Genomic DNA, 8,127 nt, shown 5'->3' on the forward strand with positions numbered 1-8,127 from the left:
TTATTCTCTTGTAAAACTTGGAATACTACATGTTGCTTGTGTTCGTGGATGATTATCTCATCAAAGAACACTCCAGTAAAGGTTCGGTGAGGCTTGAATAGCTTCTCCATCTGACTGTTAAATGTGGCTGGTGCAGTGGTCAAGCCAAAAGGCATGACAATGTACTTGTAAGCCAAAGAAAGTGTGAAATGTAGTCTTTACAATGTCTTGATCAACTATCACTATTTGATGGTAGCCACTTTTTAGGTCAATCCTACTGAAGTAGGTTGACCCCTGTAGCTTATCAAATAGGTCTTCTACTCGTGGAACAAGAAACCTATTCTTCATAGTGATCCTATTTAGTGCTCTATAGTCGACACACATACAATATGTGATATCTTTCTTTTGCACTATTAACATTGGTGAACAAAATGGATATGAGCTAGGCCTAACCATGCCTTTCTCAACCAACTCATACACTTGCTGCATAATCTCCTCTTGTTGAGCTTAAGAAACTCAATAAGGAGGTTTATTTGGCGGTGAGCTTCCTGGAAGAAGTTCAATTGCATGGTCATTTATTATTTTTTGTTGGATTTCTTCATTTTTAAGTCTCCATATCAAGAAAAATAATGAAAAATAACCAAAAAGGACTATTTTTTTATGATTTTCTAATAGTATATACACTATTTACACTCGTCAGGGAGATATTATTAGTTAAATTTCCCCTATTGATGATTAAGAAGGGCATTATTAGGTATTTTTGCAAAAAATCACACGTTAACATCAAACTTTTTCCTCCTTCTTCAAACATTGCCCTTAATTACTTAGTGCCCTTCTACCCTCCTAGATTGATGGCGTACTCCGGGACGACGGTGTACATGGGTTGAACAATCGTGTCTATGCATAGCCTTGGTTGGCTCTACCATGCTTTGAAGATCAATGCAGTTCAACCAGTATGTTGTGCAAGAGTTGGGTCTTGAGTAATTAACTCAAGGGTTTCTGATGTCGAGGCTTGCTGATGCTATCTGCCAAAGAGCAAATTTTGTAGCTTGTGTGCTCTATGCTTGATTGTACCATCAGGATACTTTAGCACACTGATTTCTTGAGCTGAACAATAGTTGTTGTCGAGATTTTTCCCGCCATTGATATTTTCTTTGTGTCGAATGGTGTGGTTCAGTCTTCTGAGACTTAACTCTCCGTTTCTTGATTGGTTTGATAGTTTTCGAAGAAGATCAGTGCTCCTTTTTCTTCCAAATCCACTTCGTGTTAGGTTCCTTGTTCGGAGGTATTCATCTTTGTGTTTTGATCTTTGAAATCGTCTTTGGTCTGTCGATGATGTTTTGGGCACCCAGATTTGAATCGGCTTGTTCTTAAGCTGTGCTTTTGGTACCCAAATTTGCATGACTCCTTGCATGCTACTTGTAGCATTTGCTTGTTGATAGGATAGAGAATACTGATTGCTTTGTGGTTTGCTCTGCTAATTACTCCCTTTCTACTCCTCCTTGCTTGGTGAAAATGGAAAAATGAGTTGTCCGCCTTTAGGTGATAGCTTGAGTTGATTTGTATCCCAATCTGGTACTGCCTTGCATGTCCGTATCCATGAGATTCCAAGAATCATTGTCTCATTCATGTGTAAGCATACAAACTGATGAGGGCATGAACATCCATGTACTATCACATTTAAGTTGACTACTCCCAACGTTGGTGTTGGGTTCTTATCGCATCCTTTGATAGTCGCTATTCTTGCTGTCAAAGACTGACTTGTTGCTTTCTTGTACCTGGAATAACTGACTGCATTTACTCGAGCTCCTGTGTCGACCAATGCATTTGTGCTATGATTGTTGAGTTGTACTTTGATGCGAAGGTCCATCCCATCTAACCATTCATCATCTGTTGACACTGCATCTTTCGTCAAATTCCATTATCAATCATCTATATCCAGGGTGTGGATGGGAATAGGTGTTTGTTGATGAGCAACTTTTCTTTTGAGTACTCAAAGCCGAGATTCTTCTTGGGCTTCATCAATAACCTATTGTCGTTTTATCTTCCTTTTCTTAACTGCATGCATCCTTTCTAGCAATTCATTGGTTAGTGGAAAATTGTACTTCTTTAAACGACATCCACTAATCCAATTAGCCATCGGTTCACCATTTAGGGTGGACAACTTAAGTGCTCCACTTGAAGATACATCTTCAATAATAAACGGTTCGTTTCCCTTTTTCTTAAACTTGGGAATGTGTTACTTAAGAGAATAGACTAAAACTAAGTCTCCTTTTTTGAAGATTTTTGTAATTAGATGGGAATCAAAAAATTGTTTTTGTTTCTTCTTTTGTGCATAGATGTGAGCTAGAGCAGTTAGCCTTTGCTTATCTAGCTTCTCTAAATCTTCAGGTCTCTCTGACAACTCATGTCCAGTCTACTCAAGATCCTTAGCTACCCTTAATGTCGGCAATAGAAACTCTATTGGCAGTATGGCATCAAGACCATAAACAAGGTTAAAGGGAATAACATTTAAAGCTATTTTGAATGAAACTTGATAAACCCATAGAATTGCATGGAGATTCATTTCCCAGTCTGTCCTTCCTGAATTAACCACTTTAGTCAATACGGAGCAAAGAATTTTATTCGTATGCACCTTGTCTATTTGCTTGTGGGTGATAGGGAACTAATTTGTTATGGATGACCATAAATTCATTAAGCAGATACTCAATTACCTCATTGAGGAAACGAGTTCTCCTATCACTGACTATTTCTATTGGTAGTCCATATCTTGTGAACGCATACTCGTATAGGAATGTGGAAGTGGTTCTGGCATCATTCTTTTGAGTTTCCTTAGCCTCGGTCCACTTGGTCAAATAGTTCGCAGCTACAATGATATGTTGAGCTTGGTTTTTATAAGGAGGTGGCTATATTGGCCCAACAAAATCTATATCCCATTTGCAAAAGCTCTATCCCCCATCATTGGTCGTAAGGGAATGCTATCTACATGTGTTGGCATTTTTGCTCATTGACAAGCATCACATCTCCGAACATATTCTTTGGCATCTGCAAAAAGTGTTGGCCACCATATGCCTACCATTAAGATTGCTCTTGCAGTGGTCTCACTAGAAAAGTGACCTCTAGCTAATCCAGGATGTGCTTGTTCTATAATTGAAATATATTCGTCTTCATTTGCACAAAGACGCAGATGTTGGTCCTTATCTCTCTGATACAGTTGGTTTCCAATAAGAGTATAATCTCTTGCTTCAATTTCAATTGCTCGTTGACGGCGTTTACTCATATTCTCAAGAAATGTTTGTCTTGATAAGTAAGTAACTAGATAGCTACTCCACTTAGGAACATGCTACATTTGGAACAATGTTACATGAGGTATGGGTTTTTGTTTTTGACATTGAGGACAACTTTTTACAAAAGAGCCAACATCACTCCTCATAGTCTTAAGATCCATCACATAGTTTGATCTTCTGCAAAGTGAAGTCCTACTATGGTAATATGTGCTTCACTTAGGTATTGGATTTTCTCCTCAGGATTGATGCATAAGAGCAATGTTCCATCCCAATTTCTTGTGTATAGTCTCCCAGCTAGTAATTGATACATAGACGATTGCTCAATTAATCCGATTATAATAGGAACTGGTATTTGCAAATCCACTTGAGCTATGGTCATCAATGATAGCATATTTTCCGACCATCGAGGTCATTTCCACGGAGAACAGATATGCATTTGGTAGATCATCATCTATTCTTTTAGGTGGTTCTCCTAAAACAATCTTTGACAAATGATCTGCTCTTTGATGTGTAGTGTCCTTTTTTACCACCACAGTGAAATCATATTCCATAAGAATGATGAACCATCTCACTATTCTTCTTGTGCTGTATGGCTTGTTGACTAAGTACAATAAGGCTGGGTGGTCCACAAAGAACACAAATTTGTTGGCTAATAGGTAATATCTATAATTTTTTATGGCATAGATCATTCCTAATCCTTACCTTTTGGTGGTGGTATAATTCTTTTCTGCCATATTCAATTGTCGGCTAGCATAAAAAATAGAAAAATCAATTTTCTCGTCTCTTGGTTCAGCTAGTACACACCTGATGGCAAAATTGGAAGCATCTACATGTATGTGGAATATCTTATTCCAATCTAGTGCTTTTAATATTGGAGCTAAAGTGAGAGCTTGCTTAAGCTTCATGAAGGATTCCTTACACGCCTCAGTCCATTCAAAATGTGTAATCAAGCTATACATGGATTTTGCAATTATAGCGTACATATAAATGAAACGTCTCTAATATCCAGAATGTCCCATGAAGGCTTAAACCCCCTTGACTGTTGTTGGTCTAGGAAAATCAACAATAACATGAATTTTGTCCATATCAGTAGCTATGCCATTTTTTGATGCTAGATGTCCAAGAATTTTTTCTTGTCTACCCATGAATGTGCACTTCTCAGCATTTAAGAAAATCCTTCCAAGTCTATATTCTTTGAACAACTTTTTGAGGTGTTCAAAATGATCAACGTAGATTGAAGAATGTACGCATAGATCATCCATATATACTTCTAAGATATTTTTTAAAAGCAAGGGTCATCAATCTTTGAAAGGTGGAAGGAGCATTAGTTAACCCAAAAGGCATAACCTGATAGGCAAAAATACCCCATTCCGTTGCAAAGGCATTTTTATGCTAATCTTTTGGGTCAACCAAAAGTTGACCCAAAAGTTTTTGGATACAATCAACCAAAAGTTGATTGTATCCCAAAAAACCATCTAAAATGCTGTAAGCTTCTTTTTCTGCAACTCATTCTAAAACATGCTCAGTGATTGGAAGAGGAAAGTTGTCTCTAATAGTAGCTACATTCACTTTCTTGAGGTTGATACACACTCGTAATTTTCCATTTTTCTTGGGTACTAACACAATTGGAGACACCCAATCTTTGTGTTCAATTTCATAACTGAATTCGGCCTCATTTATCTTTTCAATCTCTTCTTTGATCTTCCTGGCAAATGTTTCATTATATGTGTGTGGCCTTTTGAACGTCGCCTTCCAAGTCTTTTAAATAACGTTCAATTAAACCAACGGTCCCCTAACTAACCTAGACGTGCACTAATATGCCATAAATGTGCTACTTTCAAGTTCCTTTTAGCAATTTTCTGATTATGCGTTCGTATTTCACTTACTTTGCTATGCTTCGTAGTCCAAATATATCTGCCCTTCTAGTTTCGTAGTCCAACTCTCTAAGATGCACTATTTCTCATGTATACATCTCTAGATATGCTATTTATGGTTAAAATTTGAGTTCTCATATACATTTTTAATGGAGTTTTTAGCCAAGATTTATCAACACGTATTTATTCAGACATTTACTTGACCGCTAGAGTTCAAAACTCACACATTCTAAACTCATAGAACAAATCAATCACTCATTGGATTTCAGATTATTGAACATTGCAATTAGAATCACTGAATAGATTTGCAAACTTTTCAATCAAAAACACCAGAATAATCTCGTAAAATGTAAATTTCCATTGAAATTGCCAAAAACTGTCAATGATCTAATTTTCTTTCCCAAATGCCATCAATCATACAACAATATGCAACATTTCATTTCCAAATATGCTTTTAATGCAGATACATCTTCAAACGATCAGATTTATTCTCAATTATGGAACTAGCAATGCAAATAAGAAACTAGTAATGCTTCTTTTCAATGTTATGAAATTGTTTAGAAATCAAGAAAAACTAACCAGTGAACTTTTAACGTTCACTTTCGATTTCGAGTGGTTTGCTTTCCGTTTTCGTCTGAAATCGAGCAACAGCTCCTCTCACTTTAACGTGAGTCACTCCGCAGCAAGATATTGAATTTTCTTTCCAAATTTCTCTCTTTCTCTCACTAACTCAGCAAGGTATTTATTCTCTCTCTATCTCACTACATAGAAACAATCTCTTTCTAGCTTCTCTTGTCTGTAGCGCTAACCTCCTACTCCCTCTTCTTGGCAAGAAACGCTACCCCACTTCCCATTCTCTCTCTTGCGCTCTCTCACTTCTCTCTCTCTCTAATACTCTGCATACATCATAGTTCCTTGCACACTCGGCAATGGGAATCCATTTACATCTTCGGCCCCTTCCCTTCTCCCCTAAATAACATATGGCGCCAGTGCCTTTTCTCTCTCTACTCTCACTGACCTGTTCTCGATCTCCTCTCCTCTTTGACGTCTACACTGCAGTCCGTTTTTCTCCCTCACATATACAGAGACACACACAGGATACATAACGTAGCCCCTTGCGCTCTCCTGGTGGTTCCCTATCTAGCGGCACTGGCCACTCTCATCAAGCACGCCACCCCTCGGCTCCTATCTCCTCTGCACAGAGACAACACAAGCAAGGGTAGCCCTCTTGGGCTCCCTTCTGCCCCACTCACCTGGCGACAACCCCCCTCTCGTCATCTGGCTTCCTTGCCTCCTGGCGGATCTCCTCTCGCCTGCGTTCTCATGGAAACTCCTATCTCTTTCTTAACTCCGCTACATCAGCAAGTTTCGACTCTTCTTTCTCTCTCTCCAATGGAAGTTCACACACACCCACAGACACAAAGGAAAGTCCTCATGGGCTCCTCCTGTTTCGCTCATGCTCCCGATCTTTGACGACCTCTAACTTGTTCTCTCCCAATGGGAGTACACACACATATAGAATACACAGAGCAGCTTGCCTCTCTCTCCTTGCGACCCCTTCTCCTCTCGGCCTCCTCAGCCGTTCATGAACAGCACGCTATAATTCTCGGCTCTCTCCCCAATGGAAGCAAGCACACACACACATAGGGTAGCCCACTTGGGCTCCCTCCTCCTCCTCACTCGCGTTCCCTTGGCAGCTCTGGCCTGCCCTCTTCTCGCAACTCCTGCTCACGCCACTAACGGCGGCCTCTCTCTCTCTCGTCCTATGCTCTGCACACCCAGTGCTACCCTTCACGGCCCCTCATGGGCTCGCCATTCACAGCGCCATCTCCAAGCTTAGCTCTCTGCAACGAACCCCCTCGCAACTCCTGCTGGCGACTTTTCCTTCCTGCAACGGTTCTTACCTGGCAAACTCACAGGACCTCAAAGGTCTATTTCAGCTTAGACTAAACTAAAGACCTCACTACTGCACTTTCACTTGGACTAGGCATGGGGTGACTCATCTATCCTGCCAAATTGGTCATAAAAAGAAGAATTTGTTTACATCATAAAGAAACAATAAGGAATTTTAAAGAATCTATTCCGACTAATCTCGAGCTCACAACCCCACTTGGTAACATAGTAGTAATCCCAAAACCACCTATAAATAATTCCACTTTTAAGTCGTACTAGGATAACTTGTTAGCTTTTTCACTATTCATCAATGAAATTTTGCAGCTTCCTCCTCGACAAGCTTAAAATCTAGCTAGTATTTGATAATTTAGTCAAGTAGACGTAAACTAGGGACTCATTAAGAACGGATAATTTCCTATTCAACACAAACTGAGATACCTAATGGCCATAGCTTGAGTTTACAGTCGTTCAGATAGCTATCAGCAAGTTCCCTAAAACTGACTCCAGTCATCAAATGATTGACTACTTTAGGTAAAAACTTATCAGCAAGCAGTCATAAAAACTAACAAACACTAGCACTAATGCATCCATTATGGCAATCATTAACATGCTAATGCACCTAACATGCCCATGCAAATCCCAAGTTATCCCAAATTTGGTACAAAATGTAAAAATATTCTGGTGTCTACAACTTTGTCTACTTGGTTTCACATCATCTCTCATGGGTATGGTATGCTGAAAGATTTCTGGATCAACATCCTTGAGATCCTTGTAAGACCAAGAAAAGATATCTCGGTATTATTTTAGCAAGCTTAAGAAAATCCCTTATTCTTCTTATGTACGGTCATTTGCAATGTAGGCTCTTCTCCTGGTTCAGCCAAATCTATCTATTTTGCATTTTCGGACCCTTTGTAGAACTCACCCTATTTTCGTAGTTCTCTAATATGTTGTTCGACTATGACTCTTCGATCTTGGAGAGTATATTTCTTGTAATGGGATGGAATGCTCATTACATCTTTACCCTCTTTTTCAGTGGTTTCCATTTCAGTTGTATATGTCTCCTTTAGAGCTTTTTTCAACTCTTGATATTTCTT

Source organism: Adiantum capillus-veneris, chromosome 27 (assembly GCF_014529385.1).
Source record: "Adiantum capillus-veneris isolate H3 chromosome 27, ASM1452938v2, whole genome shotgun sequence".
NCBI classification, from domain to species: domain Eukaryota; kingdom Viridiplantae; phylum Streptophyta; class Polypodiopsida; order Polypodiales; family Pteridaceae; genus Adiantum; species Adiantum capillus-veneris.